A 13,555-nucleotide genomic window follows, 5' to 3' on the forward strand; every position below is an offset into this window, starting at 1 on the left:
CAAACTTAATCTTATTAGAAAATGTAGAAACAGGTCGCTTGGCTGAAAAGTACTTAGGCTTTGAAAGAAAGCATTTGCCAGTAGACTTTGAAAATAGTAATCCTGTGCTCGCTTCGGCAGCACATATACTAAAATTGAAAATAGTAATCCTAGGTCAGGTAGTTCCAATGATGCAATTCTCAAACATCTTATTTATTAAATACAAAGGATGCTTAGATAGCAGCACTTCTCTGGTAGGAATACAGACCTTTGAAATTCTCATGCAATGAGATTTGTGGATTTCTGGGGGTGGTGGGGGGATTGGAACGTAAGGGGAATATTGACCACTAGATTCCTGGGCTTTCTAGACTTTGTGGAAGGTAACTACTGAGTAACATAATATCTGTGAGTAACTTTATTAAAAAAAAATAGCTAGGCCATGACCATTTTATAGTCTATTACATTACGATATTTATAACCCTTTCCCCTGTGTTTAGGCTTAGGACACATTGATTGCATGTGTCTTCCTTCAAGGAAGGTGTCAACAGCTTGCTATGAGTTTGATAGTGATTCCCCTAATCCTTCCCCTAGGGGGACCTATGGTTATTCATGCAGGTAATTTCACACTGGAGAAAAGAATAACCAACCATTTGTAGAATGTGTGACCTAAGCTTTAGAGAACACTGATACCCAGCAACCCAAAATTCATTATGGCTCCCCAGTCAGTGGGGAAATAGGAAGCCGGGTAGTAGATTTTAGTTCATAGTGGAGTATAATGGATAGCCAGCTCATAGGCGATCCCCGATATTGGAATGCACCTGGGGATCATTTTCCTCAAACGTATACTCAGAAGAGATATGTCTACTTATAACTTTGGCCTATGAGGCAAGTGTTCTCAGTGGGGAAAGCTAGATGGAAGCCTTTGAAACTTCCCTTTCTCCGCACAAGACAGTAAACAGTGTTACGTAACAGAAGGGATACAGAACGTTAGTGACACTTAAAATGGTCTCAAGGATGCAGTTAATGGCCCTCATCATATCCCCATATAGTTCACCAGTACAGCACCCAAAACACAAAGATCCTACAGAAAGAGTACCTCACATTCAACCAAATGTTAGCCCCAATTAAACTGCTCTGCCAGATACGGTATCTGCCACAGCACAGTAACACCTGAATCAGCATCTGATTTAATGATCACCATACTGCAGTCATTGATTTGGCAAATATTTTTCTACATCAGGGCAGGGACTTCAAACAGTTCACATCCACACGATCTATACACATAGGTTTGCCCTATAAAGACTTGGAGCAGTGCTAGGACAGAATGTTCTGATGGAAGTGTTTTGTAATCAGTGCGGTCCAATTCAATGGCCAGTCCCATGTGGCTATTGAACACTTGCAGTGTTGCATGTTGGTAGCTTTAAGGCTCATACACTACAGAGCATGAAGAACAAACACTAAGAAAACGCCTAAGTTTGTTTCATAGATGGATCACAGATAGAGTACGAGCCAAAAAAAAAAAAAAAAAAAAAGATGGATGGCTGCTGCATAACTCCATTTAAGCATACCTTGAATGACAATGGAGGAAAATATTTCCAATGGACATATTCAGGTGGAGTCTGGTTGTTCACTGTGAAAAAGCCCTTCAATTTCATGGTGAAGCTACACACATATACTAATGTTCAGTGGCAAATTGTTTTACTGCTGGTCAATGGCAGGAAAGGAGAAAATAACTGAAGACCTGTAACAAGTTGGAATGCAACAGAGGCATATGGATTGGAGTAGTGCATGAGCACGTCTACAGAAGAGAAGCATCAAAATTGAGTAGATGCTGGGAAGATCCCAGAAATATTTTGAAATTTTGAAGTACCCACTTCATTTCACACCACAAGGGACCAAAAAAAAACAATGTGACCAGAAGGGGAAAGATGATTACTGTTACCAAAGTAGCTCTAAAACCATTCAAATTCTATGGCATTGTTTTGCCCATTAATGGCTGGGGCACCAAGAAGTCTCTAGGAGATCCAGCTAGAAACCACAGGGTAAGACATTCCCCACAGACATGAAAAAGACACGGCCTAAACCTGACCTGCTAACCAGAAAGAGCATGATAAGATCCATTAAGTAACATAGAAGCTGGTGTTTCATTGCTCCCGCAGGTAGAAGGGCTGAGATCCAGGAAACAGAGACTCTACTGGAAACATGTTCCAGATAGCAAAGTCTTTGAAGGGCAAGAGAAGCGATGTTGAAATGAAAGAGCTCTAGGAGGCGGCACATAAAGGATGATAACTGTTACAGAAATTCAATTTACCATTCACCAAAACATCTTGGCTTCTTCAATTTCTGCCCATCCTGGCAGTTTTGAAGTTTTCAGCACCTAACCCTGAGATTAAAGATTCAGATGTGCCGATATCAGATGGAAGATGCCTGTTGAAACCTGTCCCCTCAATTTAACTCTAATACCTCCTAAGAAGGACAACAAGGTTGACCTTTTAAATCTTGACATGCCACATAGTATCCTTTTTCCCAGCTATCAAGGTAATGGATCAGTTAGAACATTTAAGGCTTCTTGACCTTGAGGTTTGACAACTTGAGGTGGGGTGCAGGGTGGCATTATTCGGAGGCATCTCATTCAGGAGAGCCATTGTCTTAATGTCCACTCTGAGTCTAAAGATTCTTGACTAAGACTCCAGCTAGGGTTTGCACACTGGAGCTACAGTAAGCATTGTCCTGAAACTTTAGGACAGTATTTCAAGGTATATCACTTTCATATTGAACTTTGTATTATTTATTTGTATTATCCCACATTATAAATATAGGAATGTCCCATATTTCCTTCTATTAGCTTTTATTCTAGACCCCTTCCCCTGAGCAGACAAGGGGAAGCTAGCACCTCACTTCCCAGCTCAGTTCCTGAACTAGGTCTTCTCTGCATCCCAATACCAGTATCTTAGCTACTTCTAGTCAGTCACTTGGTCTTTGTGGCCTCTTACCATCTTCCTCTTGATTCCAAATCCTGACATATTATGTGATGGTTAATTTTATGTTATCAACTTGACAGGGCCATGGGGTGCCTAGACACATGGGCAAACATTCTGGGTGTCTGAAGGGTTTCTAGATGAGATTAGTATTTGAATTTTTAGATTAAAGCTGGCTACCCTCCCTAATGTGGGTGGACCTCATCCTATCAGTTGAGGGCCTCTGTAGAAGAACACAATGGCAGAGTAATTGAGAGCACCCTTCTGCCTGACTGCCTTGAGCTAGGACATTAGTCTTTTCCTACCTTCAAGTCAAAGTCAAATGTTGGCTCTCATCTCGAGCCTAGTTTTTGGACTGGAACGTACACAATCAGCTTTCTTGGTCTTCAGGTCTTCACATTTAAACTGGAACTACACCATCAGCTCTCCTGGGTTTCTAGCTTGCCAATTCCTTGTAGTTCTGTGTGTACAAGCATTTTATTGGTTTTATCTAAAGAATATTTTTTAATCTGGAAAACCCTTCTTGTTTTCCATGTCCTTTCTCTGGATTAACCCCTGAACCCCAGCCACAAAATCCACCAAACCGCCGCCCCCCCACCCCGCCAACCACTTCTGGTCTTTTTGTAGGCACAGTAATGTGTTTTATCAGCAAGGATCACTTACTTGGTGGAAAAGAGGGAAGTTTTAAAATTAACTAATTTTAGGTTCAGGGTATGCATGCAAGTTTTTATATGAGTGTATTGTGTAATGCTGAGGTTTGGGATACAAATGATCCCATTACCAAAGTAATGAGCATAGTACCCAATAATTTTACCCTTGCCCTCTCTCTCATAGTATACTCCAGAGTCTACGGTTGCCATCTTTATGTCCATGAGTACCCAATGTTTACCTCCCACTTATAACATGTGGTATTTAGTTTTATTATTCCTGTGTGAATTCATTTAGGATAATGGCCTCAAGCTCTATGTTGCTGCAAGGGTCATGAGTTTACTCTTTTCTTATGGCTGCATAGTATTCCATGGTGTATATGTACTACATCCCCCATTCACCTCCCCAATCAAATCTACCTTTTATGGGAGCCTAGATCGATTATCATGTCTTTGCCATTGTGAATGGCACTGCAGTGAACATAGAAGTGCATGTGTTTTGGCAGAATGATTTTTCTTTGGGTATATATCCAGTCAAATGGTAGTTCTAAGTTCTTTGAGAATGTCCCAATTGCTTTCTACAGTGGCTGAATTAATTTGTATTCCTACCAAGTGTTGGTAAGCATTTCCTTTTCTCCACAGCCTTATCAGCATCTGATTTAATAATCACCATTCTGACTGGTGTGAGATGGTGTCTCATTGTGGTTGAGTTGCATTTCTCTGATTAGTAATATTGAGCATTTGTCTACTGGCTGCTGGTATGTCTTTTGAGAAGCATTCACAGTGTCAATTTTTTTTTTTTTGGCTCGTTAAGTGGTTTAAGTTCCTTGTAGATTCTGGGTATTAGCCCTTGTCAGATGCATAGTTTGCAAATATTTTCTCCAGTTCTGTAGGTCTGTTTATTCTGATAGTTTCTTTTGCTGTGCAGAAGCTCTATTAGTTAGGTCTCACTTGTTTATTCTTGTTTCTATTGCAAATGATTTTGGGGACTTAGTCATAAATTATTTCCCAAGGCCAATGTCCAGAATGATCTTTCCTAGATTTTTTTTAGGATTTACAGTTTGAGGTCTTGCATTTAAATCTTTAAATCCATCTTAAGTTTATTTTTGTATATGGGGAAAGGTAGGGGTCCAGTTTCATTCTTCTGCATATGGCTAGCCAGCTATTCCAGAGCCATCCATCGAAAAGGGAGTCTTTACCCCATTGCTTATCTTTGTCAACTTTGTCAACACTCAGATGACTGTCAGTATGTGGCTTTATTTCTGTGTTCTCTATTCAGGGCTATTGGGCTAAATGATGTTTTTGTAGCAGTGCCACGATGTTTTGATTACTGTAGCCTTACAGTATAGTTTGAAGTTGGGCAATGTTATGCCTCTGGCTTTTTTTTTGTTTAGAATTGCTTTGGCTATTCAAGCTTTTTGGTTCTATGAGTTTTAGAATAGTTTCTAGTTCTTTGAAAAATGACATTAGTTTGAAGTAGCATTGAATCTACAGACTACCTTGGATAGTATGACCATTTTAGCGATATTGATTCTGCCAGGCCAAAAGCATGTATATTTTCTCATTAATGTCATCTGATTTCAGCAGTGTTTTAGTCTCCTTGTGGAGATCTTTCACCTCCCTGGTTAGATGTATTCCTAGGGGTGTGTGTGTGTGTCTATTGTAAGTGGGATTGCCTTCTTGATTTGGCTCTCAGTTTGAATGTTATTGGTGTATAAGAAGTGCTACTGATTTTTGTACATTGGTTTTCTATGTGGAACTTTGCTGAAATTATTTCAGTTCGAGGAGGCTTTTGACAGTCTTTAGGTCTTCTAGGTCCATGATTATATCAGACAGTTTTACTTTTCCTATTTGGATGCCCTTCTCTTTTTCAGTTGCTCTGGCAAGAACTCGCAGTACTACGTTGAATAGGAGTGGTGAGAATGGGCATCCTTGCTGATATGGTTTGGCTGTCTCCCCACCCAAATCTCTTCTTGAATTCCCATGTGTTATGGGAGGAACCTGGTGAGGGTAATTGAATAATGGTGGCAGGTCTTTCCCATGCTGTTATGACAGTGAGGAAGTCTCATGAGATCTGATGATTTTCAAAAGGAGTTTCCCTGCACAAACTCTCGTCTGTTGCCATGTGAGACATGACTTTCACCTTCCACCATGATTGTAAGGCCTCCTCAGTCACATGGAACTAATACACTTGCCCCGTTCTAGATCAAGGGGAATGCTTCCAGCTTTTGTCCTTTCAGTGTGTGCTTGTGTCCTTTTCACCTGTGGGTTTGTCACAGATGGCTCATTTTGAAGTATGTTCCTTCAATGCCTAATTTGTTGAGGGTTTGTTACAAAGCAATGTTGAATTTTATCAAAAGTATTTTCTATGTCTATTGCAATGATCATGTAGGTTGTTTAAGTTCCGTTCACGATGAATCACTTTATTGATTTGCTATATTGTACCAGGCTTGTATCCCTGGAATAAAGCATATGATTATGATGATTTGACTTTATGTGCTGTTGGATTTGGCCTGCTAGTATTTTGAGGATTTTTGTGTCCATTCTCAGGGATATTGACTGGTAGTTTTGTTATCTTTGCCAGGTTTTGGTGTTAGGGTAATGTTGCCTTCATAGAATGAGTTAGGAGGCAAGTCCCTCCTCAATATCCTGAGGTAGCTTCAGTAAAATTGGTACTAGCTCTTTATATGCCTGGTAGAATTTGTCTGTGAATCCATCTGGTCCAGGGTTTTTGATAGGTCTATTACTGATTCACTTTTAGGACTAAATATTTGTCTTTTTAGGGTTTTAATTTCTGATTCAATCTTGGGAGGTTGTGTTCCCAAAAACTTATGTTTCCTCTAAGTTTTTCTAGTTTGTATGCATGGAGGTGTTCATTACAGTCTGATAATATTTTGTATTTCTGTGGGATCAGTTGTAATGTCACCTCTCACCTGATTGCACTTACTTGAATCTTTTTGTTCCTTTGTTAGTCTAACGAGCAGTCTAGATATCTTGTTTATCCTTTCAAAAGCCAACTTGTGGTCGATTCTTCGTATGGATTTTTGTGTATCAATTTCATTCAGCTGATTTTAGTTATTTCTTTTTTTGCTAGCTTTGGGACTTAGTTTGTTCCTGTTTTTCTAGTTGTAGATGTGATGTTAGATGATTAGTCTGAAATCTTTCTAGATTTATTGTAGGCATTAAATACCATAACTTTCAACTGTTTTTGCATCCCAGAGACTTGCATGTTGCATTTGCTTAGTTATTTCAAATAATTTCTACCATAATTTGTTTACCTAAAAGTTATTCAGAAGCCAGTTGTCTAACTTCCATGTAATTGTGGTTGAAGAGATCTTGGTATCAATTTCTATTTTTATTCCATTGTAGTCCTAGAGTGTATAGTTGATATTTTCTGAATTAAGACTTGCTTTATGGCTGAGCATGTGGTTGACCTTAGAATATTTCCCCCTTTGCTGATGAGATGAACGTATGTTTTGTGGTTGATGAGTGGAGTATTCTGTAAATGTCTCCTAGGTCGAATTGTTAAATGTCAAATTTAAGTCCAGGATTTGTTTTCTGCCTTGACCTAACACTGCCAGTGGGGTGTTAAAGTCCCTCACTATTGAGTGACAAAGTCTTCTCATAGATCTAGAAGTACTTGTTTTATGGATCTGGGTGCTGCAATGTTGGGTGCATACATACTTATGACAGTTAAGTCTTGTAGAATGGAACCCTTTATCATTATGTAACTCCCTTTATTGTTCATTTAATGTCTGCTTTATCTGACGTAAAAGTGACTCCTTTTTCCCACTCGTATGATTTCTTACAATTCTTTGAGTTTATAGATGTCATATGTATGGGGTCTTGTTTAATCCAACTTGGAACTTTGCCTTTTAAGTGGGGTGAAAAAACTGAGACACTAACAATTCATGTGATTTATTAGGTAGTGTTTGTTAAGCTTATGCTTTTTATATGCTGCTATGGTTTGAATGTGTGTACACCCTCAAGATTCATAAGTTGAGACCAGGTAAGTGTTAGGGCCTTCAGGAGGTAATTGGTAGAATTCTTGTAAATGGAATTAGTGGCTTTATAAAAGGGTACCAGAGAGACCCCTGGTCACTTATATTTGGACCGCAGCTACTGAAAGTGCATGTTAGTACTTTCTTACTCCGAGGGCACTGCTGCATTCCTTGAAGGGCATCCCTTGAGGCCAGGTACCTATAGTACCCTAAAGCAAGGTCTTTTATCACCTTCTGCCAAGGTGTGGTCATTACTACCCATCACCACACTAGACAGCACTGTTAGTGGGTGGTTGGCCTGGTGTATGAACACATCCTCATCTAAGTTAAAGGCTCTGTAGAAGTTTATAAGGATATTTTTGGATTATGTTTCCTATCATGAGCCATCACACTCTGAAACACAGGAGTCTTTATTTTACCCTGAATCAAGATAAGCTCTTCAAAAGAAAGGCAGCCACAGGTGAGGATGGCTAGCTTTGCTGGTTTGACAGTCTCAGTATGTGATGAAAGGTGTCTGTGAGCTCCTGAATTAAAGGCATAGCTCTGCCCTCAGTCAGGCAGAAGTAGCTATTCATGCAACCCCTAGGAAAATGCTTTGAAAGCCCTTTAAAGCAATAGGCAACTGAGTCCCTTACAGGAAGGACACTTAGATTTTTTTAAAACAAGTTTAAGGGTTATACAGTTTTGTTACATGGATAGTGGTGAGGTCTGGGTCTTTAGTGGTCATCACCTGAATGACATACATTTTTACCATTAATTTCTCATCCATCTTTCCCCCCCGTCTGAGTCTCTAGTGTCTGTCATTCTACCCTATATAGCTGTGTACACTTAGGTTTTACCCGTCAACAAGGGTCTCAATGTACTTCATGACTTCTGCCTCTATCAGGGTTCTTCCATTCTGAGGGCAGAAATGTCTTGGAGATTGAGGGAAGGAAGATAACTTTTAGGATCAGCATCACAATCCCATTTACTGGTCCAATTCCATCCCCTAGCCATGTACATTTCAGAGGTATTGTTGCTTAGAGCAGAGAACATTGAAGTTAAGTGGAGACCCCTCAAACTGTAGGCTGAGGAACATAGAAGCAGAGATCCCTATTAGAAAGTGAGGTCAAGAAATCTGTAGGTTCTACATCAAGTATGGAAAAGAACTTGTGGGTCTAGGGTCCCACAAGAAAAGCAAGATAACAGTGTGATGATCAATTCTAGTCTAGAATTTTGGGGTCATAAGGGATCCTGAACAAACAACAATTAAGAAAGAGTAATCTCAAGGACTAAAACATCTAGGAACCCTTTCTTGAAAACACCTAGGAACCCGAGAAAGTATGTAGTAAGAGGGACCATATATACTTCTATGAGGACAAAATAAGAAATGAGTTGTAAACTTCGTTTTGTTTTGCGACAGTTTTGCTCTTGTCACCCAGGCTGGAGTGCAATGGCACTATCTCGGCTCACTACAACCTCTGCTCCTAGATTCAAGTGATTCTCTTGCCTCAGTATCCTGAGTAGCTGGGATTACAAGCTCCCACTACTAGACCTGGCTTTTTTTTTTTTTTTTTTTTTTTTTTTGAGATGGAGTCTTGCTCTGCTGCCAGGCTGGAATGCAGTGGTGCAATCTTGGCTCACTGTAACCTCTGCCTCCCAGGTTCAAGGGATTCTCCTGCCTCAGCCTCCTGAGTAGCTGGGACTACAGACATGTACCACCACGCCCAGCTACAGTTTTTGTATTTTTAGTAAAGACGAGGTTTCACCATGTTGGCCAGGATGGTCTCGATCTCTTGACCTCGTGATCTACCCGCCTTGGCCTCCCAAAGTGCTGGGATTAAACGCGTGAGCCACCGTGCCCGGACTGGATTTGTAAGCTTGAATGGCAAAGGAAGAGGAAGCAATGAACAGTGGCTATGAGCACACTAGGGATATGTCCATTTCCCAGTAAGTCATTCCCTAGCCTTGTGGTCTCCCAATTTCCATCAAGACAAAGGGAATCAACCTAAATGAATACCAAAGGGTCTTCTAAGTCTTAATCCACCAGAAAGGTCATTTGGGAGAGAAGGNCTTGCTCTGCTGCCAGGCTGGAATGCAGTGGTGCAATCTTGGCTCACTGTAACCTCTGCCTCCCAGGTTCAAGGGATTCTCCTGCCTCAGCCTCCTGAGTAGCTGGGACTACAGACATGTACCACCACGCCCAGCTACAGTTTTGTATTTTAGTAAAGACGAGGTTTCACCATGTTGGCCAGGATGGTCTCGATCTCTTGACCTCGTGATCTACCCGCCTTGGCCTCCCAAAGTGCTGGGATTAAACGCGTGAGCCACCGTGCCCGGACTGGATTTGTAAGCTTGAATGGCAAAGGAAGAGGAAGCAATGAACAGTGGCTATGAGCACACTAGGGATATGTCCATTTCCCAGTAAGTCATTCCCTAGCCTTGTGGTCTCCCAATTTCCATCAAGACAAAGGGAATCAACCTAAATGAATACCAAAGGGTCTTCTAAGTCTTAATCCACCAGAAAGGTCATTTGGGAGAGAAGGGAGAGAAGAAAACTTAAGTCAGAATAATGGAACTCTCACGTTCTGAAAAAAGGCTTTGTTAGGGAAAAAAGCCTTAGCCAAGGCAAGCATCCTAGAAAGTGAAATAACATTTAGTCCTTCCGGAGAGAATATTTGGATGGCTTCAGAAAAGAAAGCTATAAAATAAGTAAAGGCATCAAGAGGATGGGGTATGTATGTATAAGCAACTTCCCTCTGATGGGGAATATTTTGAGTTGGTTGGAAAGTAGCTCACAACCTTCCCTATCAATAATGGTAAGGCCAGTTTGTGCCTGAGTCATAAGTGAAGCTTGAGCCAACCAGAGGTTTTTTTTTTTTTTTTAAAAAAAAAAAAAAAAAACAGTTTCACTCTTGTTGCCCAGGCTGGAGTGCAATGGCGCAATCTCTGCTCACTGCAACCTCCTCCCCTCCCAGGTTCAAGCAATTCTCCTGCCTCAGCCTCCTGAGTAGCTGGGATTACAGGCATGCACCACCATGACCCGCTAATTTTGTATTTTTAGCTGAGATGGGTTTTCTCCATGTTGGTCAGGCTGGCCTCGAACTCCTGACTTCAGGTGATCCGCCTGCCTTGGCCTCCCAAAGTGCTGGGATTACAGTCGTGAGCCACCGCGCCCAGCTGAGAAGGTCCTTCTTCTAGCCTTCTGTTGTAAGGGACGTTAAGCTTATGAATTAGAAATAGCCTTCCTAGTGAAAGCAGGGTTAATGCTCCCATCCCAGCTTCTTAGTGAGGCCCTTCTTTAGAAACTGTTCCCAGTCTGGGGTTACTCCAATGGCCCCACAATAACCACAGGAAGAAAGTGGTGAGAGAAAGGATGAGCTTTACCAGAACTAAGAAGTATCTTCTAGTATTTCACCAGCCCAAAGCATCTCAGTTCAGTGCCGATTTTCACTATTTCGTTAGTGAAAGTGAGGAATGTTGAGCTTGTTGTTCCAGTCTTCACTTCCTGGGCAAGTCGTGGGATTATGAGAGAGATGGAAGGAAATGGGACTAAACCTAGGTCCCTTATTCATTTTGTCTCTCTCAAAGACAATCAGCAGGGAATTTCTTATCTCTTAAAGGAAGCAGAAACAGAAAAAGCTGAGAGAAAGATACAGACAGAAAGGAAAAAAAACCTAAGAAGTTTCCCAGTCTCTACCCAAACTGCTCCAACCCCACCCACCTCATTTCAGTCAGTGGCTTACAGAGCCTACAGACAGTTGAAGTTTAACTTAAGTAGAAGGTGAGAGAGCGCCATTGGTCAGAGTTCTTGAAGCCTGGATTAGCTGGAGCCACGGAGTCTCCTGAACTCACTAAACCAGAAGCAAAGTGGCAGCTGAGAGCTGGGGCTGATTTTTTTAAATTGGGAGACTCCTGAGTGTGTCCACCTGTAACTATGGTATCATAATTCACCTTCCAACATTTAACATCAGGGTTCACAAGAAAAAAAAAGTTGCAATTGCCAGACATGGGCTAGAATCTTAAACTTGACAGTAAAATAATGAACTCTGTACACTGTGAAATGTACATCACTCCCTAGATTCTAGATCAGATCTAGAACCAACTCAGAATAAAGACACATAACTAATATTAGTTAACTTTCAGTGAATTTTTCCTCTATCAAAAAGTACCTTTTAAACTAGCAAAAGAAGAAGAAAAGGGAAGCATATGGTTTAGCATGGGAAGGACTCTCCTGCCCTAATTGTGTTCAGGACAACTTAGAAAACAGTCTTCTGGGTCCTCATTTCCAGCCTGTCAACTTATAATCACACTTGAGAGTCCATTTTCTGGGGCCATTCCTGCTACAACTGTCTTAAGTTGGGTTCCTTAGAAACTGACTTTAAGACCTTTCCATGCTGAAAGTTTATCAGAATGTAAGCTCAGAAACAATGTCTCAACAGGTGCAAAGGTGGCAGAATTTTGCAGAGGGAGAAGATGAATTACAACGCAGTTTCATCAGACTTCCCAGCTGATTTACGAGAAACTCTGGAATGGAGATGATCCTACACACTTGTCCTGAGTTAGGTAAGGGAGTCAGGCCTTTAAACTCACTATCAACTAGTTATTAAATACAATCATTGCAAATGGAGGGTGGCTAATTTAGGGTAATATAGCTCCCTTTGGCTGAAGGAATTCCTGGAAAGAAATGTAGGTGTGAACTATCAGCAGCTGACACTCCCAGCTTATGCGGTAATAAGTGCTTCAAGGGGGATCTGTGTGGAGCTACACAGTTTACAACTGGGGAAAGTCATATCTGATTAGTCTTCTGAGAGGACTTGAGATGGGTGTCAGATCCCAGGGTTTGGGTCCAGCCCATGCTGAAGTCTGAGGAGAGTGGATGGATGAACAGAACACTCGGCGGTCCGTAGGCAGGTGAAAGATGATTTCATTCAGCAGCAGTTCTTATTAACAACTTCCTCACACTGTCCACCTTAACTCAACTGTCTGCTCTGGCTCTGTGGCTCCTGCTGTCCCCATGCCTGCAGCTGCATGGCTGGCTCTCCCTTGCCTTCAGGGTCAGCAGCTTACTTCTTTCTCTCTCTGGGCACCAGCGTGAGCCATGTTGTGGGGCCCCTCTGTCCATCTGCAAGATGGATAGCTTTGCCTGTCTTTCTCTGGGCCCCAGCGCCATATTGAGTTAAGCCAAGCCCCAAAAGCCCCTGTACAGTGTTAGCAGGGCGATTATACCTTTTACAGACACTAGTGGCTCAGAGTCAAGTATGAAGTTACACAAACAATCTATGTAACAAGTAGAAGTGCACACCTGTCCAACAAACTCGCTGAATCATGCAGGCCTGGATATCTGCCTTGGCTTATTCCTTGACCAAAACACATCCATATACCTTACAATGGGTGAAGGGAATAAATGGTCAGACTTTTCCTGATGATAGAATGGACTCTCCCATTGTTGCTCCCATGCTTCTTATCATAGTTCCTGTTTGTTAAGACATTATGAAACAGGTAGAATAAAATTAAACATAATTTAAAAATATAATGAGGACCAAAAAATAAACAAAAGTCAATAAGAAGCAATATAAGCCGACATAAAATATATTCACCTTCTCAATTTTGATTTTAAAAGATCCAGGCATAAAATAACAGAAACAAAACTATTAGAACTCAAATAACAGAGACAAATTTGGAAAATACATTTAAAGCTTGCTTAAAATGTGCTTGTATTTATTGATTAGCTTTTTAGCAATGGAAACTGTAGAGAAGGACACACATAGAGAGCCGGAAGTGATAGATTCTCCTGGCAGGAGGCCAAAGACCTTAAGCAATTGATGTGTCTTGACCTGAACCTCAATCTCAAGAGACTCATTAAGCTCATCCATCTCTAAGGATATTCTGCTGTTTGAACGATTCTGCTGCATTTTCCTGTAATAAAGAGATACTTTTGTGAAGAAATAACCAGAATCTTATAGATTTT

General features: G+C 41.1%; 1 long non-coding RNA gene across 1 annotated transcript; it reads right to left on the reverse strand.

Moving 5' to 3' along the window:
• Positions 1–1,215: 1,215 nt before the first annotated feature.
• LOC108543758 (putative uncharacterized protein C11orf40) lies at positions 1,216–12,748 on the reverse strand (the record flags this gene model as incomplete). The annotated part of the gene is made up of 4 exons (XR_014485123.1): positions 1,216–1,413; positions 2,064–2,200; positions 7,809–7,969; positions 12,623–12,748. It is a non-coding gene; the product is annotated as a putative uncharacterized protein C11orf40 (long non-coding RNA).
• Between the last annotated feature and the right edge of the window lie 807 nt (positions 12,749–13,555).

This window comes from Rhinopithecus bieti, unplaced genomic scaffold, assembly GCF_001698545.2.
Source record: "Rhinopithecus bieti isolate Rb0 unplaced genomic scaffold, ASM169854v2 scaffold_21412, whole genome shotgun sequence".
In the NCBI taxonomy this organism is placed as follows: domain Eukaryota; kingdom Metazoa; phylum Chordata; class Mammalia; order Primates; family Cercopithecidae; genus Rhinopithecus; species Rhinopithecus bieti.